This window comes from Ochotona curzoniae, unplaced genomic scaffold, assembly GCF_017591425.1.
Source record: "Ochotona curzoniae isolate NIBS_2020 unplaced genomic scaffold, NIBS_Ocur_1.0 contig_908, whole genome shotgun sequence".
Classification (NCBI taxonomy): domain Eukaryota; kingdom Metazoa; phylum Chordata; class Mammalia; order Lagomorpha; family Ochotonidae; genus Ochotona; species Ochotona curzoniae.
This window is the reverse complement of record NW_024466607.1, coordinates 18,006,088-18,031,904: the sequence shown is the minus strand read 5'-3', so window position 1 is coordinate 18,031,904 and position 25,817 is coordinate 18,006,088. Positions and strand designations below refer to the sequence as shown.

The following is a 25,817-nucleotide window of genomic DNA, read 5'->3' as shown; positions in this document are numbered from 1 at the left end:
CTGTGGTGCAGCCCACAAGAAGCTGCTGCCACACTCCCAGGAGACTTGAAGAAGCTGATCAAGGAGAACGGGCACTATTCAAAGCAAGTCCTCAACCGCAATGAATCTGCTCTCTGCTGGACAAAGGTGACAGAATCAACATCCATAAAAGCACTAAGAAACACCTGGATGTAAGGCATGGAAGAACAGATTAACTCTGGTACTACATGACAATGCTACCCAGCATAGGATAAATTCACGTGTGGTATAGCACAGCAAAGAATCTGTGCACTTCCAAAAACAAAACACTAAAGTTATCTGCCAGTGTTCCACAAACATACTCAGAGGTAGTGGTTATCTTAATCTGGACATAATGTAGTACAAGAAACCATCTACATTCCTGATATAACAATATTCATCAAAGCTGTGATAGATGGATTAAAACCAGGAACTGTAAATACCCTATTGGAAGAAATTACAGGATATCATAAATAATTTTATATAATAAAATTATTATTTATCATAAATAATTGTAAAGGCTTACTGAGGGTCAGTGGAAAATTAAGAAAATCATGCATGCATGAAGATAAGTTGGTGAAGAACACAATCAATGAAAGCTAAAAGAACATACTCAAGACCATCCAGTTTAAACAGGGACCAGCAGCGTGGCATAATGGGCTAAGCCTCCAAACGCAGTGTTGTCATCCCATATGGATGTTGGTTGCAATCCAAATTACTCCACTTCTGATCCAGCTCCCTGCTTATGGTCTGGAAAAGAAGCAGAGGATGGCTCAAGTCCTTGGGCACTTGAACCCACATGTGAGACCTGGAAGAAGCTCTTGGTTCCTGGCTTCAGACAGCTCAGCCCCAGCCATTGTGGCCAGTTGGGAATCAAACTAAAGGGTAGAAGAGCTCTCTGTCTCGCCTTTGCTCTGTGTAACTCTGCCTTTCAAATAAAAATAAATCTTAAAAGTCTTTTTTTAAAAAGTAATATAGGGCCCGGCGCAATAGCCTAACGGCTCAAGTCCTCACCTTGCATGTGCTGGGATCCCATATGGTGCCAATTCATATCCCAGCTGCTCCACTTCCCCTCAAGTTCCCTGCTTGTGGCCTGGGAAAGCAGTCAAGGACAGTCCAAAGCCTTGGGACCCTGCAATTGCATGGGAGACCCAGAGGAAGCTTCTGACTCCTGGCTTCTGATCGGCTCAGTTCCAGCCCTTGTGGCTATTTGGGGAATGAACCAGCAGATAGAAGAACTTTGTCTCTCCTTCTCTCTACAAATCTGACTTTGCAATAAAAATAAACAAAAAATCAAGGAAGGAAAAGGAAGAAGACGGGGTGAAGAAGAGGATGGAGTGTGGGGAAACATGAGGCAGTTGAGGCAGCGATAGCAAATGCACACCTATGTGATGAGGTTAATGATGTTGATATCAAGAAGCAAGACTGGCAAGAATTATTTCTATGGCACCTTCATCTTCATCCTCCATTAAGTAAATGCTTCTTCTTCAGTCAGTAGGCAAATCTGTGCTCTGCTGCCAGGGTCCAGTGGCCACAGGCTCAGCAGTGACCAGGCACAGCCCAAAAGTGACCTTGGCCTTGTCATTGACGGAGAGCACTAAGCTGCCCCCGCTGGTCCTGCAAGTACAGAATCTAGGGAGTGGATCCTTTTCAGATCCAGAGCCACCTCCATGTCTAATCTCCATCACTGCCACCTTGGGCTGTCATCATGGCTGCAGAGGAAGTGGGGCTTTGGGCTGTCCATAAACTTGTTCATTTCCTTAGTTCCTAGCCTAGTCTAATAATGTGTCTTAGTGTAGATTTTGTGTGCGTGTGTGTGTGTGTGTGAGTGTGTGTGTTCTCTATTTGGCATTCCCTGACTTCTTGAATATTTAGGTTTTGTCTTTCGCCACATTTAAACATCCTTACAAGTGCTCTTTCAACGCTCTTCCTACACCCCTACAGAACTCAGAAAAAGAAAATATTCACTCTTTTGTTATTGCCCCTTAGCTCTCTAAGGATCTGCTCAAGTTTTTTCAGCCTATTTTCTTCCTTTTGTTCAGATGGCATAATTGCTATTGATCCATCTTCAAGCTTACTGATGCTACCCTCAATTATCCACATTCATCTTGTTACTATCCAGCAAGTTTTTCCTTTCAATTATTGGATTTTTAAATTTTATAATTTCCTTTTTTTCCTTGTTCATAGCTTTTTTTTTTTTTTTTTGGTGAGATTTCCTGCTTTTCCCCTTTGTCCGAAGAGAATTTGTGTTTGGTTGTTGAAGCATTTTTTTATGACGGTCACTTCAAAATCTTGCCAAAGAATTCCACTGTCTGATTCATCTCTGTATTGGCATACTTAATTGTCTTTTCTCATTCAAATTATGGGTTTCCTGGTTCTTGGTATGATAATGTTTTATCGTTAGATAGTTTAGTTATTGTGTTGGCAGGGGAGACTTCAATCTATTAAATCTTTGTGATTTATTTCTAATGACAGTTGAATTCTGAGAGCCCTTGCACTGCTATTCTGGTCTGCCTGGTCCTTGTGATGCTAACAGGGTTCCTGCTCAGTTCCTGCTGCTGCCATCTGCAGAGGCAGGAGGGGCTTCCGTGTGCCACTTGCTGTTGCTGAGTGATCATGCTAGGGTAGGGGAGAAAACAAAATCCACCAGGCATGGGTCTTCTTATGCCACTGAGGAGAGGGCAGAAAGTCACAGGGTTTCTCCAACCTTGTCACTGTGGATAGAGAAGACTGCCTGTTGATGCCCTAGTGTGGGGTAGAATCTTTGGGCTTCTAGAGTTTCACAGATGCCCCTGTTGCCAACAAACTAGATTGCCTACTGGGTGGGGGTGTGAAGCAGGGATTGCAGTTCCTACTAGGTCTCTGCTGGGCTCCCCACGCTCCTGGTTGTGTGGCGAGAGAACAGGCCTTTCCTGGGTTCAAAAGTCTTCGTCTTGTGAGGATTCCAGATTTCAGGCCTCTCTGGCACCCAGGTCAAAGGTTTAAGAGAGATAAAAAGAAGATCCAAGCAATTAATGTTGTCATTCTGAATGTCCTCAGATTCCCTACCAATCTCATCTACTTTCTCACTCTCAGAGTCCTTTCATCATTGTTTATTCAATATTCTTCAAAGGGTGTTTAGTTGTCTTAGAAGGGAAGAGCATGGAAAAGTACGTGAACTCCCTCTTGGTTCACAATTAGCAGAATCTTAAATATATGGTTACATGAAAAATTAAATATCTAATGCATGAAAATCTGAATTTATCAAAATTCTAGTGAACTATAATTTCAACACAACTGAAAAGCATGATGTCAATACAGTCTTTCAGACTGCTAAGACCTTCTATGGAATTTAGCTTTAGAAATGAAAAAAGCAGGATGGTAGACTAAAGCTTTTCCTGCAGGCGCTAGCAGCCCATAGGGCACCAGTTGGTGTTCCAGACGCTCTACGTTCAATCTAGCTCCCTGCTCATGTTTGGGAAAGCAGAAGGCAATGGCTCAAATCTTTGGGCCCCTTATATCCACACTGGCGATCAGGAAGTAATTCCTGGTTTTGGATTGGCACGGCTCTGGCCACTGCCGTCATTTGGAGTGAATGGAAGACCCCTCTGTGTCTCTTACCTTTGTAACTCTGCCTTTCAAATAAACTTTAAAAAAAATAATAAAATTTTTAAAAATTCACTATCGGTTCCATTAGTTGCAAAATTCTAACATGATTTTAACAAATTTCCAGATGTTAATAGGTAGAAAGAAAAAAATAAACATCCCTATTCCAAAATACTTCTGACTATAATCATTTTTGTCTGGTGCCATGTGATGGTACAATTCTCTCTAGAACCTTGGACTTGCATGTCATAAAATAAATTGATGCAGGAGTTTGGCAGAGCAATTAGATGCTGTGCATCTCACGTCAGAGTGCCTAAGGCCTAGTTCCACTCTGCCTTCCAATTCTAGCTTCCCCTGATGGACACTGCAAGGCAGAGGTCCCTGCCACTCCCTTGGGACAGTTAACCTGAGTTAACTTCCTGGATACTTGTTCTAAATCCTGTCTGTTGCTGATACTCAATTAGTCTCTCTCTCTCTCTCCTCATTTTTCCCCTTCTCCCCTTCCTTCTTTTTGTTCTCCTCCTCCCTCCCCTCCTTCAATCTCCTTTCCAAACAAATACATTTTTAAGACATATTGTAAAAAAGTTACTGATTTAGGTGCCAAGAGTGAAAACTCAGTCATGATTTAAAAAAAAAACTGGGGAGAAAAAAAATTTATTTCTTCTAAGATGTAAACAGAAACTTGATGAGAAGACAGGGTGGGAAAATGATAAAAGTGAGGGCCAGTGCAGTGGCACAACAAGCTTATCCTCTGCCTGCAAGTGCTGGCATCCAAGATGGCCACTGCTTTACTTCCAATCCAGCTCCCTGTTTACAGCCTGGGAAAGCAGTAGAGGATGACCCAAGGCCTTGGGACCCTGCACCCACACGGGTAGCCATTGCGGACATATGGGGAGTGAAGCAGCAGATGAAAGATCTCTCTTTCTCTCTTTCTTTCTATGTAAAAATATGTAAAATCTCAAAAAAAAAAAAAAGCCAAGAAGGACAGGGGCAGAGCAGTGCGATCTGAGGATGGCTGATGCCCACAACATGAACACTGACAAGGACAGGAGCCTCTGATAACCACCTTTTATGTCTATTTACTTACTTGCATTAATTTGAAAGAGCAACAGAGAGAGAGAGAGTGAGACAGCACTTCTACCCATTGATTCACTCTCCAAATGCCTGCAACAGCTAGAGTAGGGCCAAACTGAAGCCAGATCTGGATATACCATGTAAATGGCAGAGATCCAAGTATATACCATGTAGATGACTGAGATCCAAGTACTTGAGCCATCATCTACTCTTCCCAGGTTGCTAATTAGCATAAAGTTGGATTGGAAACAGAATCGCTGGATCTTGGTACCAGGCACTCTTATATTAGGATGTGACAGCTTAACCCCCAAGGAACATGTATTCATGTTCCTGTAATTGCATTCACTAGGAAGGGAAAGAGGCATAAATAACCACCCAGCTTGTTATCATGCAAGCTATGGTCAGCCACAAGACTCTAACCTGAACTGTCTCATAGGTACCAATGGTAATAAGAAACATAGTAGGGGTTGGCATTATAGCATAGTGTATTGAGCTACCACCTGCAATGCCAACATCCCATATGAGCACTAGATTGAATCCCATTTGCTCCACTTCCAGTCTGCCTCCCTGTGGATTTGTCCAGGAAGGCAGTAGAAAATGGTCCAAGTACCTCGACCACCCTACTTCATCTAGGAAGGCCTACAGGAAGCTCCTGATTCCTGGCTCCTGGCTCCTGGCTTCAGCATGACCTAGCTGCAGCCATTGTGACCATTTGGGGAGTGAGCCAATGGATGGATGGATGCTTACACTCTTTCTCCAACTCTGCCTTTGAAATAAACAAATAAATCTTTTTTAAAAATAAGCCACTAGCAACAACAGAGAGACTACCTGGAGAGAACCAGTACAGGGAAGAAAAGAGTAGAGATGATTTGAACTTTCATCTATTGAAGAACATCATAACTGGGCTTTGAGAATCCTTCCAACAGCTTTTTTAATTCTGGTTTTTCAGAATGTTGACATTTAAATTCCCTATATAATGTAATTAATTTATTTACTTACTTTTTAGATTTATTTAATTTAATTTGATTGAATTTATTTAATTGAATTATATATGTATACACACACACATATATATATACATATATACACACACACACACAGACATATTCTGGGGGTAGATGTTTTGGTACAGTGAGTCAAACTGCCACTTGGAATGCCTGCATCCCTTTTCCAGGTGCCTGGTTTGAGTCCCAGGTGCCCTGCCATCTGCGCCTTGGAGGCACCAGGTAACCTCCCAGGTACTTCAGTTCCTGTTCTTCATGGTGGTGGCGGAGAGGGTGTGGAGATATTCCAGGCTCCTGGCTTTGACCTGGCCTAGACCCAGCTGCCATACGCATTTGGGGAAGGAACTGGCAGATGTAAGATGTCTTTCTCTCTCTCTCTCTCTCTCTCTCATTCTTCCTTTCAAACTCTCTCTCTCTCTCTCTCATTCTTCCTTTCAAATACATATACCTTTTTTCATACTTTTTGCTGAATATTTAAAAAATTTAATGAGACCTAGCATATACTTTATCATATATGAAGGGAATAAATGAAATGCAAAATAAAACCTTAAACTCAGTCTGGTTTGTTAATAAAAGTTGTATTGACAGCTTTGATGTGTTACTCAACTTTAAAGGTAAGAGGCGACATTAAGGAGTCTCACAAAGCAGAAAACAAGTTAAATTAAGATAGTATCAAAAACAATCCATCTTGATGGAATAAGGTATCTGCCGCACACAGTCAGAAAGCCCCAGAGATCTGATTGTGTAGGAGTAGAGATGCACAAGGTAAAAATCAAACAGAATTTCAAATGACTGCACCCAATTCCAAGACTGCAGAGCTAACTATTTCAAAGAAATGACAGAAGTCTTCCTGCTTGCTTTCTCCCAGACAGCAGGTATATCCCGCCCCCACAGAAGCCATGGATGGCAGCCCTACCTGATGACTGCTGCCCGTGCTCTACAGAAGGGCCCAGCAAGTAGTGGTGGAGGTGGGGGCATCTATGGAGAACACAAAGTCAAAGAAGAAGAACTAGGGAACAGTAGCCACTGCTCTTCCCAGGCTGTCCCCAGTAGGCATGCCCGGGTGATGCCAAGGACAGACTCACTTGGAGAATGGTAAGGAGCAGCAGCCACAGGCATCTGCAGGGTGCTGGTTTCTCAGTGTCTTCCAGAGCAGTAATCTAATTTACAGTCAAGGAGCTCCTCTGAGAGGTCTGCAAGTCTCCTGTGTCCATCCATAGTACTCCTCCTTCTCATGGAAGAGAAAACTAAAAAGGGAAAGTTCCTCAAGGGCACACAGGAACTGTCCTTGATGGACAGTCTGTGAAAGGCCACCAGAAAAAAAAGGAGGGGTCCAGATTACATAAAGTACCTATAGTTAGGTCATGCGGTATCTCTCTCAACTTCCAAATTAGGTAAGTTTAAATCATTACATCATAACACACAATATGATATGGTATTATATTATTTGATTGGTGTTATATTTATTTGAATTATCTTTTTAGAAAAACATGCAGTATACAGTCATTATGTATAGTTATCCTAACTGTATCTGCGTAGTTACTTTCAGCCTTTGCCTATCTCTCCTTTCTCCCTACTTTCCCCAGTCTCTGGTAACCGCCATTCTACTTTCAGCTTCCACAAGACCACATACGAGCAATATCATGCAGGATTATGCTGTCTTGCTGAGCCTGGCTTCCTTCAGTTACATAACTGTATTCATCTGCTTTTTGTTACTTTAACTAAAATACCCAAGAGCAGCAACTTGGAATGGGAAAGGTTTATTTCGGCTAGCAGTTTGAAGGTTATAGTTCAAGCCTGGGAGGCTCCACAGCTTGGCAGCGACTGGAGACTGGTGATAGTGTGTGCCGAGGAACAATCAAATGGAAGCTAAGAAGCAGAAAGGGGGCAGCTAGCAAGCCTGAACTCAAACAATCAGCTTTATAACAATCACCACCTAGGGCACACCCCCAAGTGACTGAAAGATCTCCCACCAGACCCACTTCTTACATGCCACCATAAGATCAAGTCTCCCTCCTTAGTCCATCAGCCGCAACATTAACCCACCGGAGTTTAAACAGAGACATGAATTTTGGGAAGACAACTCTTCCTCAACTCATAATAGTAACTTAACAATCTCTAGTTCACCCACATTGTTGCCCATGACAAGATTTCATCCATTTTATGGGTAAATAATATTCCATTTTGCATTTTATAACATGTCTTCTTTGTCAGATCTATGTTAATAGACCATTAACCTTTATATATTAAAATCTTGTTTAACCTTACCTAGTCTTAGTTCTACAAGCTCTTATGTTAGACTACCACCATGGTCTCTGTAGCCCTAGCTCCTGGCTCAGCACTCTTCTTCCTGTGATTCCATGCTGTGGCTGCGTGATTGTCTGTACAACTTCTCCCCCTTCTGGTTGGAGCAGTTCCCAGGATTAGGGAGACACCAGGAGTCCCATAAGGCTAGGCTGTTGTTGGTGCTGATCTTTCCAGAACCTGTTGGCTGTTAAGTCTGAGGGCTGCATGAACCTATTTTGACCCATATGAATGCCAAAATTGGTATTATTTTCCTGTGGGACCAATGCAATGCACTGAGCTCAGTGAGTTCGTTCCCAGCCCAGCGCACTATTGTCCCTGCAGTGTTAAACCCTTTGCCACACTGTACAAAATGGAGCCTGATGTGCCACTACCAGAGTTCTTGATCTGTTGGCCATCAGGTCTTAGGACTACTAGGACCTATCTTGGGTGCAACCTGTAGGGTCCCATGTTGTTGCAGTTCACTGAGCCAGAAATGAGTTCATCCCAGCTCAATGCATGCGCAGTCCTGCCCCATAGCCTTTGTCTCTAGACAAAATGGTTGCCCAATTCAGCTCTAGGGGGCAGACTGATCTGTGAAATCCACCCTGTTTCTGCACTGCCCTTAATGGGACCTGCCACTCTGTCTCTGCTCCTGGTCAAATCAAACAGACCAGCAGGATGAGCAGTTCTTTGAAAGGATTCACCTCCTGAGCTCCCTGTGAATGTCCCTTCCCACCTTGTTGCTGGTGGAGTTGTAGCTGCCACTGCAATTCAGATCACCACTTGCTGAATGTCACTGGGGTATTGGTCACTGTAACACTGCACCATTGTGTCCGCTGCTTTCCTGTGTCTGTCAGTCTCCAGGTGCCCCTCTGCTGTCCTTCTGTCCTCTCCTACTTCCTGGAGTGTGCCCTCTCTGCTTCACACTGGCTAATGTTTCTCCATATGTTTGGACATATCCTTACCCTATTCCACCAGCTTGATTCCTAAAAGTTGGATTTTTCTTTAAAATCTAAGAAAGTTTCTAGACTATGACCTGGTCAATTTGCACATGGTACATTCTTTCTTCCTGAAGTTCAAAATACTCCAAGAAATAGTTTATGGTTCTGTCCCTTTGTCCTCTGCAGAGGCTCCTGCAATCCACATTTCATTCAGATTTTCTTATCCTCAATATTAATATGTTACTGCTATTAACTGGGGGTTATTTTATTCAGTACCTCTTTCTGGGTTACCTCCATTATCTACATGTCCTTAAATTCTGCATTAAACTCTAAGGCTTAAAGAGTGGTTATTCACTCAAGTTCATTTACTGAAGTATGAAAAACAAGGTAATTTTATACACAAATCTTCAATTTAGTGTTTCCTTCGAAGAATGTAAGATAGGCAGGGCTGGTGTGGCGGGCCACAAGTTAAGCTGCCACCTACAAAACCTGCATCCTGTACTTGGGCAGTGGTTCAAGTCCTGGCTGCTCCACTTCCAATCCAACTCTCTGCTAATGTATATGGGACATAAGTAGGTAATGGTCCAGTACTTGATCCCTGCCACCCATGTGGGCAACTTGAATGGAACTCCAGGATCCTGACTTCTACCAGGTTCACCCAGGCTCTGCTGTAACCATTTAGGAAGCAAACCAAGCGATGGTTGCTTCTTTCTCCCTCTCTCCTTTCTCTATCCCCCACCTACCTCTGTCATTCTAATCTTCAAATAAATAAAATCCTTTTAAAAAAGAAGAGAAATTAGGGTAGATAAGCTGGTCAGTGTTGTACTAAGGCATCTCAAAGGAAGGCAGACCATCTTTGCCCTAAAAACCACAAGTTTCTTTCACACTGATGTTTCTCCCTTTCACATTTCCAAAGCAAATAAACAATAAAATCAAATCAGTCAGAAGAAGCAGCACCCAACAACACTCTTTCCAACAGACCTAATGAGTCTTACTTAATTCCTTTTGCAGTGTCATTTCAGCTTCTGCTTTTGAAATCCTCACTACTGAAAAAATTTTCTGAGTCTTTTGTGGGAATCAAAGAAAGAGATCAATGACATAACGAATTAATATGAAAGGACATTTCAAACACAGACATCATCCAGCACCAACATGGAGCAGAAAATTCTGCCTTCAGTGAAGTATTTGATCAATTGTTGGATGTCAACATCATTATTTAATTAGGCACTTGTCTGTTTTTTGCATAAAAGGATAGATCACTGTATTATATGGAGAAGTGAATTTAACAACTTCTTCCCAACAGAACAGAACAGAACTTTGTCCTCAAAACACTTTAACCATCTAAACTCTAAAATATCAAGCTAAGGGTCTTGTGGGGTGGCTCTTAGGCAGCTGATCCTCAGTCTACAGTGGCAGCACCTCCTATGAATGTCAGTTCATGTCCCCAGCTGCTCCACTTCTAACCCAGCTCCGTGCTCATCTGAACCTGGGAGACCTGCAGGAAACTCCTAGTTCTGGGGCTTTGGATCGGCTCAGCTCCTGCTTCAGCCATTTGGGGACTGCACCAGTGAGTGGAAGATCTCTCTCTGTTTTTCCTCCTCTTTGTAAATCTGCCTTTCAAGTAAAAATAAATCTTTTTTTTTAATTAGCAAGTTGTCAGGGTGGGCATTGGCTCAGTGGCTAAAACACTGCTTGGGATGTCCATATCCTGCATCCGAGTGCCTGGGTTTGGTCTGCCTTTGCTTCTAATTGCAGCAAGTGATGGCCCAAGTGCTTAGGCTCCTGCCACCCGCCAAGGGAAGAAATCTCTCTCTCTCTCTCTCTCTCTCTCTCTCTCTCTCCATCTATCGATATCTGTTCAAGTCCCTCTATCTTTCAAATGCATAAAAACAGTTAAATTTTAAAGATTTATTTGCTTTTATTGGAAAGGCAGATCTACAGAGAGAAGGAGAGATAAAGGTCTTCCATCCACTGGTTCGTTCCCCAAGTGGCCACAATGGGCTGGAGCTAAACTGATCTAAAGCCAGGAGTTTCTTCTGGATCTCCTATGTGGGTGCAGCATCCCAAGGCTTTTGGCTGTCCTCGACTTGCTTTCCTGAGCCAAGGCAGGGAGCTAGATGGGAAGTGGAGCAGCCAGGACATGAACTGGTGCTCACATGGGATCCCAGCATTTGTAAGGCAAAGAGTTAGCCGCTAAGCCATCGCTCTGGGACCAAAATTAAATATATATTTTTTTAAACTGCAAGCCATGGGACCCAGCATGATAGCCTGTTACAACAACCTCACACGAGAAATCATTCCCATGCAAAATAACAGATTGGAATTGTCCATTGACATAGCAGTCAAGATACTACTTGGAACACCTGCATCCTATATTTAATAACCTTATTTTGAGTTCCAGCTCTGCGGCTTCCTGCTGATTGCACCCTGGGAGGCAGCAGGTGCAAGTACTGGGATCCATACTATCCCCTTAGGAGATCCAGATGATGTACAAGGCTCCAGGTTTTGCCTTGGCCCAGCCTTTGCTGTGTGAGCATTTAGGCAGTGAATCAGCAGAAGCAAGATCTCTTTGTCTCTTTGGCTCTCAACAAGTAAAAAAATGAAACAAAATAATAAATTGACTTATGTACAAAGGTTCAGAATCGCTTATTCATAATAGTTAAAGACTGGAAACAAGTTAAAGGTCCTCAGTGAAAGACATCACAGGCAAACTGTGGGTTACGGTTCAATAATAGAAAGAAATAAAGTACTCATACATGTTACAACAAGAATATTTCTGAGAAGACCACATGTTAAGTAAAGAAGCCAATTGCAAAAGACCCTATATTATATGACTCCATTTATGTACACTTTCCAGGATTAGCAAATCCAGAAGAGATAGAAAGCAACTGTTTAATAAGTACAGTTTTTCTTCCATTATGATGACTGTACAATCTGAGAACACATTAAAAACACACACAAGATGAGAGGCAATGTTATGGTGTAGTCAGTTAAGCCACCACCTGTAATGTCAACATCTCATATGGATATTGGTTTGAGTCCCAGCTGCTCCACTTCTGATCCAGCTCCTGGCTAATGTGCTTGGGAAAACATCAAAAAATGGCCCAACTGCTTTGGCCCCTGCACTCATATGGCCTTGCTTTGACTTGGCCCAGTCCTGGCCTCGGCAGTCTTTGAAAACTGAACGAATGGGTACAAGAACACTCTGTTCCTCCCTCTCTATACTCTACCTTTCAAATCAATGAAATAAATCTTTTAAACAGGAAAATGACATTTTTTCAAGAAGTAAATTTCATGGTATGTGAACCATATCTTGAAACTATTGCTAATTCTTTTTTTTTTTAAGATTTATTTTTATTATTTTGTTATTGGAAAGGTGGATGTACAGAGAGGAGAGACAGAGAGGAAGATCTTCCATCCGATGATTCACTCCCCAAGTGAGCGCAACGGGCCGACACTACGCCGATCCGAAGCCAGGAGCCTCTTCCGGGTCTCCCACGCGGGTGCAGGTTCCCAAAGCTTTGGGCTGTCCTCGACTGCTTTCCCAGGCCACAGGCAGGGAGCTGGAAGGGAAGCGGGGCTGCCGGGATTAGAACCGGCGCCCATATGGGATCCCGGGTGTGCAAGGTGAGGACCTTTAACCACTTGCGCCACCGCGCCAGGCCCGCTAATTCTTTTTTTTAAGGATTTATTTATTTTTATTACAAAGTCAAATATAGAGAGAGAGGAGGAGAGACAGACAAAAATATCTTCCATCTGATGATTCACTCCCCAAGTGATTGCAATGGTTGAGCCGATCCAAAGCCAGGAGCCAGGAGCTCTTCCGGGGTCTCCCACGCGGGTGCAGGGTCCCAAAGCCTTGGGCCGTCCTGGACTGCTTTCCCAGGCCACAAGCAGGGAGCTAGGTAGGAAGTGGAGCTGCCGGGATTAGAACTGGCGCCCACATGGGATCCCGGTGCGTTCAAGGCGAGGACTTTTAGCAGCTAGGCCACGCCGCTGGGCACCCATATGGGATCCTCTTAAAGCCATACATTGACTATATCAGTCACTCCTTGTGGAAAGAAGACTAATTCGTCCAAGCATAAGAATCGGCCCATTCTGAGATGTTTAAGGGATGCTTCAGAACAAAGCAGAAAAAAATTTTCCCCATCTGGACTAGGAGTTGGGTATTTGAACTCCAGAATTCTCCACTAACCTGTTGTTAATTCTGAATAAGCAAAAATTTTCAATAGAGAGTACAAAATTTGGTGTTACAAGAACAAGAGCAATGGGCCTGGAGTCCAAAGGCAGCTCATTTGGGTTGCCTCTTTGGTGGAGGCTGGGAGTGAGGCACTCACTGGAAAGAAGCACAAAGGGACTTTCCATAGCAATGAAAAATTTGCATCTTGAGGAGGTGGTGTTTACATGGATGCTTAAATTTGTAGAAATTCATTGAACTATATTGCAATCTGTGCATTTTACTTAAATTTTTTGAAATGTTAAGCAACAAGAGAAAACCAAGCCAAAAGCAGCATCTCTAATAAAGACGCTTTCCTGAGTCCCACTTTTTTAACAAGGCTAATTCAGCTGCCCCTTCCTGTGCTCCCCACCACACTCTACAACTATTCCAACAAAGGGTTTGACTTGGCCCACTACACCTAATGCAACTATTCCAACAAAGGGGTTTGACTTAGCCCACTACACCTAATGCAACTATTCCAACAAAGGGGTTGACTTAGCCCACTACACCGAATGCAACTATTGAACTTACTTGTCTGCCTCAACAGATGGTAAACTGTACAGACCAAGTCTTCATGGTTCTATTCCCCTAACATCTACAATACCACAAAAAGAATGAACCAAAATGAAATGTAATGGTGAAAAGACAGTGATGGCAGCAAGAGGGAGATAAGATTTCTAAGAATGTGACATAATCACACGTGCACATAAATGACTACAGCACAAAACGCAACCACCAGCTGTAGGATCCATTTATAAACCACATCCACCCTTTGGAGATCACCTTCGTCCCATATACAACTGCCCCTTTTTTATTGTTTCTTTTGATCAGTTTACACCCAGATTTGGGCTTGGGCTTGTAGGGCATGCCTTCCCAGTGTGACAAGAAATCTGTCCATTATTCTCCTCTAACCTCAACCCAACAGGTGTTCCAGAATAGAAGCATTCAGGAGCCATTCCCACAGTGAACTTATGTTCCATGAATGGTTAATTGCAATGACAGCAAATCAGTTTTCCAAGAAAGGTTTTCTTTGCTTCTTATTTAGGGAATTCAACTCTAATCTCTTCAAGACATGTGCCAAAGTGAGATTTATCATCCCCATAATTATCTTAATTTAATAAATATTAGTTTCTGGAAATTTCACATTATAAAGTTAGTCATGGCTGAGTGCTCCAGGAAGACCCTAGCATGCTACAGTGATCAATAAAACGCTAACAAGCATCAGCAGCCTTGCAGGTGCTGCAGGGGAAAGTAGAATCCAAAAACTCAGTGTGCTTCACAGATGTGACCGTCCCTTCAACGCTTTCATCTTGCTACTCGGTCACCTACATTTACTGACAGCCTTAGCCTGGGTTAATTGTGAAATTCCTTCCTTCCCAACCAGCACCTCTGTCCACAAAATACATGTCGAAAAGATGGACTCATTTGCTCAGTGGTAAAATTGAGATGGACCCATGTTCTCTAGGAAACAGGTCAAAAGTCCCTAAGAATCAAAAGTCTTTGTCAATTTTGACACAAACTGTCTCGGTAGCATGCCTTGATCTAAGCTGACATGAAATTACATGTTGTCATCTCCCCATTAGTTAAAAGACTCACCGTTGCTTGATGACAAAGAGCTGTTAGTAGTCTTACACAACACATACTATAGGCAGTGGGTCATTTTCTGAGTATCTAAAACTTTCGAACATTGAACTATACCTGACACCAAATATTTTATTATTCTTATTTTTTAATTTTTCATCTTATTTGAGAGAAGGAGAGTAGGACGGAGGTAGAGAGGGAGTTTCTGTTCACTAGTTCACTCCCCCAAATGCCCATAAACAGCCAGGACTGGACCAGGCTGAAGCTAGGAGGCAGAACTCAATCCAGGTCTTCCCTATAAGTGATAAGGACCCACGTCCCTGAGCCATCTTCTGCTGTCTTCCAGGTGCACATTAGCACGAAGCCAGAATTGGAAGCAGAGCCAAGATCTGAACTAGGCAGGACAATATGGAATGTGAGCTATCTGAGTGGCACCTCAGCCACTGTGCCAAACACCCACTCCTGGCCTCAGTTACTCTAGATGCAGTATTGTGCGCCAAAGCCCGTCAGAAAGCCAGCCGCATCAATGTGCTGTATCTCTACAGTGGCATTTCTGGCTCTGTATAGAAAGAAGATGCACACGGTAACCTCTGGTTGTCTGACACAGGTGACAGAGTAAGGACCAAGACACATCTGCCCAACCATGTGTTCTTGACTCAGAGCACCACTTCATCCAGGCAGCTTACATCCCAACATCCCCGGTTCACAGGAGGCACAGCTTAGCTATGACTTTTCCCTTGGAGACAAGTGTTAGAAGACAGTGAGATGGACAGGACCCTGATGGCAGAGCTCTGAGAGCACCTGGTTCTGTCCAAGGAAACAGAAGCTTCTGGGACAATCATAGCTGAGTGTCATCTGCCATGCATGTCAAATCAGAGAACTCTGATCTTCAGTTAATCATACCAAGATCTGGAGGTTGCATGGAACTACCAACCTGATCTCAGAGTATAGCAAACAGAACAGTGTATTCCTATAAGCAGATCACTACATGAATTTCCACAGTTCAAACTCAATCATAACCAGCATCCAGGCCCAACGCTAGCTTATATTTAGCACGGCAGAAACCTCTATAGGCTGCCTTCCAAATTATCTTTCTCTCTCTCCAACAAGGTAACCACAAATCCTAGCCTCTAGAAGTCTAATTCCTCCAGCTAGATTATTAAGTTAAATTTCTCAGACTTTTTGGCTATTATATAGACCCAAGGTTAGTACTGGCCAAGCTTCCTACCTGCTGAAGGTAAAACTACAAAACTAGTTGCAAAAGAGCTGCAACGCAACAATCAGATACAACGCAAGGAGTACACATCCTGAGCCTGACCCAGAGCCGCTTCAAAACTGAACCCCGACAGAAGAGAAAAAGCAGCAAACCTCACTTGCAATAGAGAGCTCAGAAGCTTAATTTGAGCAAGACATTTTAAATATATGTATCACTGAAAGCTTGTAAAATGTTCTTTTGGATTGATATAAAATTCACATAACAGAAAAATTCGTCATTTCAACCATTTTAAAATGTATAATTCAGTAGCATATTCATAGAGTTTGTACAGCCTTCACCACTCATTGCATAATATTTCTAGCACACCAAAAAGAACCCTTGTCCTGTTAACAGCCTTCCCTAGCGTCTCTGCTCACCTCCTCCTGGTGATCAATCGTGTAATTCCCCATCGATTTGCCGATCTGGATAGTTCCTATAAATAGAGTCCTACATCATGCGATCTTTTTCTGTCTGGCTTCTCTCACTTAGCATCCTGTTTTCAAGGTTCACACATGTTACGGAATTTTTTCATGACTGAATAATATCCCATTGTAGGGATGTATATCAGTGCGTTCACCCATTCGTCAGCTGATGGACACTTGAGTATTTCCTCCTTTAAAAACAACAACAAAAAAATTCATTTCTTTAACTGAAAGAGTGAAAGAAAGAGAGAGATCTTCCATCTGCTGCTTCACCCCATCTGGTTCCCTTCCATCTGAGTCGCCCACATTGGTGGCAGGGATCCAAGTGTTTGAGCTGTCTTCTGCTGCCTTCCCAGGCCTGTAAGCAGAGGGCTGGATTTGAAGCAGATCACCTTATATGCTACTCCAACCAGGGCTACGCCAACCAGGGCTCTAATTTGGGATGCTGATATCGTAAGCAGTGGCTTAACCCACTGTACCACAAAAGCAGCTCCTCCTCCTTTTGATTATTATAATACTGCTGCTGTGGGCAGACATGAGTACTTGTGTGAATGTTTTTGATTCTACTGAAGATACACCTGGACATGACATTCTTGGTTTATAGTGCGGCTTTAATATTTTTGAGGAATTACAAGGCTGTTTTATAAAATAAGCCTAGCATTTTCTACACAGCTTCTGCAAAAGGTTCATGGAATGTGTATATTAAGAAAAACACATGGGCTTGGCATGATAGCCTAGCGGCTAAAGTCCTAGCCTAACATGAGCCAGGATCCCAAATGGGTGCCAGTTTGTGTCCTGGCTGCTCCATTTCCCATCCAGCTCCTTGCTTTTGGCCTGGGAAAGCAGTCAAGGACGGCCCAAAGCCTTGGGGCCCTGCACCCGCGTGGAAGACCCAGAAGAAGCTCCTGGCTCCTGGCTTCAGATTGGCTCAGCTCCAGCCACAGCAGCCATTTGGGGAGAGAACCATTAGATGGAAGATCTTCCTCTCTGTCTCTCCTTCTCTCCGTAAATCTGACTTTCCAATAAAGATAAATACATCTTTTTTTAAGAATCATATATGAAGGAGCTGGTACAGCACAACAGGATATCCACACTTCCTAACAGAGTGCTGGTTCAATTCCCACCTAATCTGCTCCCAATCTAGCTTCCTGCTAACATACATCCTGGGAAGTTAGCTCAACTACTCAAGCCTCTGCCACCCACATAGGAGACACGTACAGGCTCTCAGCTTCAGCCTGGCCCAGCCCTGGCTGTTGTGGCATTTTAAGGGTGAACCAATAGATGCAAGGCACGCTCTCCTCTCTCTCACTCACTCTCTCACTCTTGCCTCACCTCCATCATTCTTCCAAATAAATAAATCTTTAAAAATATTATATATACATATAATTTTTGAAGATTTATTTACTTATTTATTTATATCTATCCCCGAAAAAAATCTCAGTTAGCTAATGTCTCCAAGCCTCCCTTTTTTGCCGCTGAACCACGGCGATAACAGTGCCTCCCTTCGAGACTACAAGGATTAAATGTAATAACTTATGCAAAGTATAAGTAGCATTTATCACATACAATGCACTCAACAAATGTCATCTGTTATTAATTTTAATACATGTTAAAATTACTTTGAGTCATCTTTTAAGCATCGTAATTTTCTGTGAGATCCTTTTTGCCCCTCTTATCCATAGAAAATAGAAACAAGCAAATAAACAAATGACAGTTTGAGCTCAGGATAAACTACCTAAGGAGAAACCTAAAGGATTAAAGAGACAAACCAGAAGCCACAAATGCTAAGAAATGTTCATTTTCCCATCTCTTGGGCAAAACTCTTGTCCAGTGGCACCGAGCTTTTCAAGCTAAGCAGTTGCCTTCTCCAGGACAATTCACTGGACAGTTCCTGTTCCTTTGCATGCTGGGAGGGCAGCACTCGAATGTCAAATAACAGGAATTGGGAAACCTGAGTTTCGGCTGTAATTCTACCACTAATTGTGTAACCCTGAAGATTTGTCCTGTTTCTCTGGCCCTTGGCATCCTATCTCGGGAACAAAAGAAAGAAGGAAAGGAGAAGAACAGAAAGGGAGGAAGAGAGGAATGAAGACTTGAATGAAGACTTCAAGCTATGGAGGGAGAACAGAAGAAACACAAAGAGGGGTCTAGGAAAAAGAGGATAAAAAAACCGTCCTTCCAATTCTGTAAATTTGATTGCTTGGGACTACATTTTGAAGTCCCTTTTCATTTCTACTTGTAGCAAGCAGGATCGTTTCAGCCAATGTCAGCCTATTGGTGTGTGCTAATCTGTGTGACAACACTTTTAGCACATTTGGCTGTTCAGAGTAATTCCTAACCCTCAAAACCACATTTCATAACTTGTTTAGCATATCTTCCCAAGGGACAGAAGGTTCTAAGCCAGGCTGAAAAAGACATGGTTGGGAGATCAAAATATGTGAGGACGAAACCATATCTCACAGGTGTGCACACCTTGCCAAATCACACCAAGCAGAAAACAACAAAAACAATGCTTTAAAGTTCAGTTCCTGGGCCTGGTGCATTAGCTTAGTGGCTAAAGTCCTCATCTTGCACTTGCCAGGATCCCATATGGGCACTAGTTCTAATTCCAACAGCCCTGCTTCCCATCCAGCTCCCTGCCTGTGGCCTGGGAAAGCAGTCAAGGATACCCCAAAGCCTTGGGACCCTGCACCCATGTGGGAGACCTGGAAGAGGCTCCAGGCTCCTGGCTTCGGATCAGCACAGCTCTAGCCATTACAGCCGATTAGGGAGTGAATCAGTGGAGGGAAGATCTCCCTGTCTCTCCTCCTCTCTGTATATCTGCCTTTCCAATAACAATAAATCTTTAAAAAAAAAAAAAAAAGTTCTGTTCCTGCCACCTCTGTTGGGGTAGTTAGACATCTTGCTCATTGACTCAGTAAGAAGCCATACACTGAACCTAAGATGCACCCAACTCTAGGCCCTGGGAATACAGCAGAGGACAAAATAAGGCTCCTATTTCAGGAAGCTGCCCTGAGTGAGTGGGGAAGATGCCCAAAGACACACGAGGAAGACATGTGTTGCACACATTTGCAAGTATACATATGTAGGAAAGCATATTGGATGGCACTGTGGGAAAAGCTACAGCAGAGAAAGTAGCACAGGGAATGTGAGGAAGCGACTGAGTGCCTGCTTCTTTTGGAAACAAGGTGCTGAGAGGGGCCTGATTGGTTAGGTAATAAGAACACAGAACTGAAAGAGGAGGCTGGGAACTTTCTGGAGAAAGAACTGTCTAGGCAGAAAATACAGCAAGTGCAAAGGCCTGGAGGACACAGGGTATGCATGAGGAATAACAGCAAGGAAACCAGTGCGGCTGACTCAGAGGCATTAAGGTAGAGAGTAGCAGGCAGCAGGTGTGATAAAGTGAGGGACACTGGAAGGACTCTGGCTACCACTCAGGACAACGTGCAGAAGCACTGAGCGACTGGGCAGCAGACACACGTGGTCTGATTTAGGCTGACAGATGACCTGTCAAGCTGCTCAGGACATATTGGAGAGAGGTGGCAGCAGGGGCAGCAAGCAGGAGTTAATTACAACTCTTCCAACAGGAGATGACGGGGCCTCGACAAGGGGGATATCTGGGAAAACAAACCAGCAGCTGGACTCTGGACAGGTTATTGAAGGAGTGGTCCAAAAGGATTTGCTAACAGATGCAATGTGGGGGGTAAAGAAAATAGAGAAGTGAAAAAACTGAGTTCTGAGTCTGAGCAACTCGGGGGAGGGATATGGCAGGAGCAAACTGGAGAGCAGGAGGGTGTGGAGACTCAGGAGTTCCATTTGCACATAATGGTTTTTGCGATGCACAGATAGTTCTGCATTCAAAGGAGAAGTCCTGGTGAGGAACAGAAATGCAGGAGTTGATGGTGCACGCACAGGAGACTAGAGAGGGCTTTAGGGGCAAGAGGGTGAAGAACAGAGACAAGGTCTGGGAACTCACCAAAATGAAGAGGACATGGAGATACGATGCAAACTTTTCAGAAGACTGAAAAATGTCCCCAGGAAAGTAGGAAGAACACAAGAGAGAGGAGGAGGGCAGTCACAGCAAGTGCTTGTACCCTGAACTCACACACAGGGTTCCCTGTGTAGAATACTGGAGCAGTCCACAGAGCTGGGCAGTACATGCATGAGCATCAGTAGCGGGCGTGGGGAGGACAGAAATGGAGAGTAACTGCTGATGGATATGGGGTTGATTTACGAAGTGCTGCACATGTTCTCAGATTAGAAATGGCTCTTGGGGGACCCACGTTGTGGTGCAGTGTTATCCCACCCTAAATCGGAGCACTAGTTGAGTCCTCTTGTACTAGCTATTCCTCTTCTTTGAATGAATGAATGAATGAATGAGTGAATAAAGTCCATTGTGATGGCTCAGGGAATAAATTCTCGTCTTGCATGCATAGGGGTCTCATACAGGCACCGGTTCGTGTCCCAATTGCTCCACTTCCCATCCAGCTCCCTGCTTGTGGCCTGGGAAAGCAGCAGAAGATGGCCCAAGGCCTTGGGACATTGGAACTCCCAACAGGGGAGACCTAGAAGCTCCAGGCTCCTGGCTTTGGGTCGGATCAGCTCCAGCTGTTGCAGCCATTTGGGGAGTGAACCAGCAGATGGAAGATCTTTCTGTCTGTATCTCTTTCTCTCTATAAATCTGCATTTCTGATAAAATAAACATATCTTAAATAAACAAATTTTAAAAGATTTATTTATGTGTTTTTAAAGTCGGAGTTATACATGGAGAGAGACAGATACAGAGATCTTCCATTCAGTAATTCATTCCCCGTATGGCTACAATGGCCAAGGCTAAGCCAGTCAAAAGCCAGGAGCTTCATCAACGTCTCCTATCTGGATGGCAGAGACCTGAACACTTGAGCCATCGTCAGCTACTTTCCAAAAACATTAGCAGGGAACTAGATTGGAACTGCAGCAGGCAGATTTGAAATGCCTGTATCGCAGGTGGCAGCCTTATCTGCTGGACCACAGCACTAATCCCTCAGCTACTCCACCTCTGACCCAGCTCCCTGACAACATGCCCAAAAGGCAGTGCAAGATGCTCCAGTGCTTAGATCCTGCACTCACGTAGGAGACCCCAGGGGAATACAAGGCTCCTGGCTTCGGCCTGGCCCAGCCCCGATGGTTGCAGCCACCTGGGGAGAGAGCCAACAGAAGATTTCTTTCTCTCTGTCACTCTGCCTTTCAAACAAAATATTTTTAAAAAATTATGACTACACAGTTTTGTGAGCAAACGGAAGAAGAAAATCACTGAGCTGTGCCTGGCATGACGGCTCAGTGGTGAAGGCCCTGGGATCTCACATGGGCGCCCGTTCATGTTCCGACTGCTCCACTTCCCGTCCAGCTACCTGCCTATCGTCTAAGAAAGCAACGGAGGATGGCCCAGAAGCCTTGGGAACCTGCATACACATGAGAGTCCTGGAAGAAGCTCTTGGCTCCTGGCTTCAGATCAGCTCAGCTCCAGCCATTGCAGTCACTTGAGAAATGAACCAGCACATGCAAGATCTTTTTCTCTGCATCTCCTTCTCTCTGTAAATCTGCCTTTCCAATAAAAATAAATAAATCTTTTTTAAAAATAGCAAATGATAGGGGTTAGCGCCGGGGCAGAGTGAACTAAGCCTCCACCTGCAGAGTGGCGTCCCATATGGGCACTGGTTCATGAACCTGCTTCTCCACTTCTGATCCAGCTTCCTGCTTATGGCCTGGAAGGATGGCTGAAGCCCTTGGTACCTGCACCTATGTGGGAGACTAACAGGAAGCTTCTGTCTCCTGGTTTCAGATCAGCCCAGCTTCAGCCACTGCAGTCACTGGGAGAGTGAAATGTTTCCCCATCAACAGATGAAAAGGAAATGGCAACATTAGAATGGCACCACTTTGGAAGCACTATGGAATTAATGCACGGGCTATTGATCATCAACAAGATACTACTAATATCTCAGAAAGAGAAACAAATTTTATTGCCCCCCCCCAGTCTCACACTTCCCCAAATCAAACCAGTAACTGACCAAGCCTCTAGCTTGAGTGACCAAGTATTGGAAAACGCATGGAGAGCTAACTGCCCCCTGGCGAGGAGGGCATTTGGACAGTAGTGAAGACATTCAGTCCTGGCTCCAGCTCCACACTGCAGTTCCTGCGAATGCAGACCCTAGCAGGCAGTGGTGACTGTTCAGTCAACTGGGAAACCGTCACTGTGTGGGAAACTCAAATCATCTTTGACCCCCAGCTTCAACCTGGCCCTGCTGCCATGGGCACTGACGGAAGGAGTGAACCCACACACAGGAGCTCTGTTTGTATTCTTGTCTCTTGATATCGCAAGACAAAAACCAGAAAAACGAGCCTGTCGCCAAAATTTTAGTTTTTCATTAAAAAAAAAAAAAAAAACATAGGCTGTTCCCCCACATTTTACTCTTTTTGGTTAATACAAAGATATTTTTTTAAAATTCATTTTTTAAAAAAAATGTGTTAAAAACAATTTATTTCTGTGCAAAAACATTCTGAAATCTCTGCACGAAAAGACCCGATTTTCCAAGCGCTTTTTGAAGTCTCATACATCTCGGCCGCATCTGTCAACGCATTTATTTTAATGGCCAGAGTGCACTCTTTAAAAAGCGTTTTGCTGTCGGTTACATTTTAGCCTTATCAGAACACGCTGAGGAAAGAACATCTCTATTCTGCAGATAACAAAACTGACCCAAAGGGAAATTAACTGAGCTGTCTCCTAGGAGGTGGAAGGTAACCCGGGTAACCACAGACGCCGCTTTCCCGTCACTCGCTGTAACACTGCGCCTCCCAGTGGCGGTCAGGCGACACTTCCCATCCACAGCCCCCAGCAGCCAAGCAGAGCACCCTGGTCTTGCACACAGCGCGAGAGTGCTGAGGGAGTTTTTCAAGTGAATTAACTGGGATTATCCTGTACTCTAAGACACGATAGCTTGGGTCTTTTTTTTTTTAAATAAAATGTCTCTGTGAAATAATTTCATAATCATTGGATTGGAATTTAAAATCCTACATGATCAAATTATATATCTTATAGCTATATGTTTGTTCTAAGACTTCCAATAGGGGCAGAGAATTATGTCTGCACAAATAAGTTACTTTTTATCTATTTTTTTTAGAAATTCATTGAATGCTCTGATATTAGAAGTAGGATTTTGTGTTTGTGCATACACACATGGGTGAGCAGCTTCCATCACATTCTCTAAAAGGTAGACATTCCCTCCCACAAAGGATGGAAGCCACAAACACTTGAAACTAGATGTTTCCAGTTTCTAGATGTATCTAGATGTATCGACACAAACAGAGCGAGCCAGATAAAGCTCCTAGATTCTGGCTTCAGGCGAGCCCAGCGTGGACCACTGTGGTCATCTGGGGACTGAATCAGCAGATGCAAGATCTCTCTCTCTCCATCCCTTTCTCCCTCTGCCAATCTGCCTTTACAATAAACAAACACTTCCTCCTCTCATTTGGATGTCAGGGACACAAACACTTGGACCATCTTCTGCTGTCTTCCCAAGCACACGAGCAGAGAGCTGAACTCAAACCAACAAGATAAGGGACGCAGCTGGTCCAGGCAGCAGCTTACTCCATTGTACCTTATCCCCCACCCTATAGAGCATTCTGACTTTGCTCCAACTTTTAACACTCACCAAATCTTCACTGCCTGACTGGTTATTTCAGCATGTCTTAGCATAGGGTCAATTTCAAACTTTTTAGAAAGAACAGAATTAAGATTTCCAGTAAAAATGTTATTCACCAAAAAAAAAAGATATTTAAATTAAGAATTGACCTAGATTATTCAGTGATAACATGGTGCTCAGTCATTACTGAGGCCGAAAATGAAATAAAATAAAAATTCAGGCCTTGGTTCCTGGCCCGGGTCTCTGGGCCCAACTGCACAGTGGGGACCACGTCCAAGAGCCCTGGGGACAGGGAGTCCATCCCTGGGCCCGTCTGTGGGTAGGTGCCAGGTCCATAAGCCCCAGAGGTGGGGAGCCCTGCAGGGTGCTGGTCAGGTGGCCTAGGGTGCTGATGACACTGGGTTAAGCTCACAGGCCACTCATGGGCATGCTTGTGTAAACTTGGTGCGTGGGTATGAAGGGGCCTGGGTTCTCACGTCTAGGTATCTTACATGATTACCTTTGTTCTTTTTTAATTAATGTATTTATTAGGAAGGCATAGTTTCAGAGAGGGAGAGACAGAGAAAGAGAGATTTTCTGGTTCACGCCCCCAAATGGCTGTAACAGTCAGGACAGGGCTGCTGGGCCTCACCAGAACCAAGAGACCAGAGCTCCTGCCTGGTGTCCCTTGTTGGTAGCCACTGTTCACTGCCTTCTCAGACACGTTAACAGGACCAGAAGGGGAATAGCCAATACTTCCACTGGTGTTTGTATTTGCAGGCTGCACCACACTGCCAGCTCTGAACAATACCACTTTCTTATAAAGTCTCAGGTCCATGGAATTGGAGTCTACATTTAGCACCATCATTAAGTAACAGTATCGTATCAGCTTTTCTTTCAAATGGGTAAAATAGCCCTTAGTTTCCTTCTCTGCCTTTTGGCTAAGATCAAGTATACTCTCTGTTTTTATCAGTTTAATAACTGATACGTCCTCTACTGGAAGACAATATATGAAATGGGTTTTTGCAGCCTGGAGTTGGAATAGGAGTTTATTCCATCTACTCTGCATATTGTACCTCCAGGAACGGTGCACCCCCTTGGGTGGAATAAAAACAAAAAAGAAATGATTTATTTGAAAGGCACCCTTACAGAAATCTTCCCAACCGTTGTTTCACTCCCCCAGAGGACTCCAGCAGCCAAAGCCAGGCCAGGCCAAGGCCAGGAGCTTCCTATGGATCTCCTCGGCAGATGTAGGGATTCAAGCATCTGAGCCATCTTCTACTCCTTCCCCAGACATGTTCGCAGAGAGCTGGACCCGAATCACAACTGCCAGGACAGAAACCGCATCCATACAGGGTGCAGGCATCACACCATAGCAGCCCTGATCTCCTTTTACACCAGGTGACTACCCCACCTGTCGTTTCCAAAGGCAACTCTTCAGGAGAGTCCAGTCACTGACAGCATTTAAAAGCTACTTTCAAATATTTTCCATGTTCCTTTTTTTCACCATTTAGCAACAAGGTAAGAAAAACAGGGAAATAACAATTCCGTCACTTTATCACCTTTAAGATCTTCTCTTTCCTCTTCCTACTCCATCCACATCTCTCAAAGAATGAAAATCAACCATTCTCTCCACAAGTGCTGAGACCAGAGGCCCTGAGACTTCCCAGGTAGTGACCCCGCTGGACAGGAAGGAAAGAAAATACTTCTTTTTTAGTGCTAGCTGCAGAGGTCAGAAAAGAGGATTTCATGGAGGATGGGATTCGGATGGGGGGTTACATATAGATATATCCTT

The 25,817-nt window shown here is 43.9% G+C and overlaps 1 protein-coding gene and 1 pseudogene across 1 annotated transcript in view; one reads left to right on the top strand and one right to left on the bottom strand.

Annotated features, from left to right (window-relative positions):
• The window catches only part of CACNA1D (calcium voltage-gated channel subunit alpha1 D), a 419,352-nt gene that overhangs the window by 365,632 nt on the left and 27,903 nt on the right, over positions 1–25,817 (bottom strand). The window lies entirely within an intron of this gene.
• On the top strand, positions 24,944–25,120 carry LOC121166177 (annotated as a pseudogene).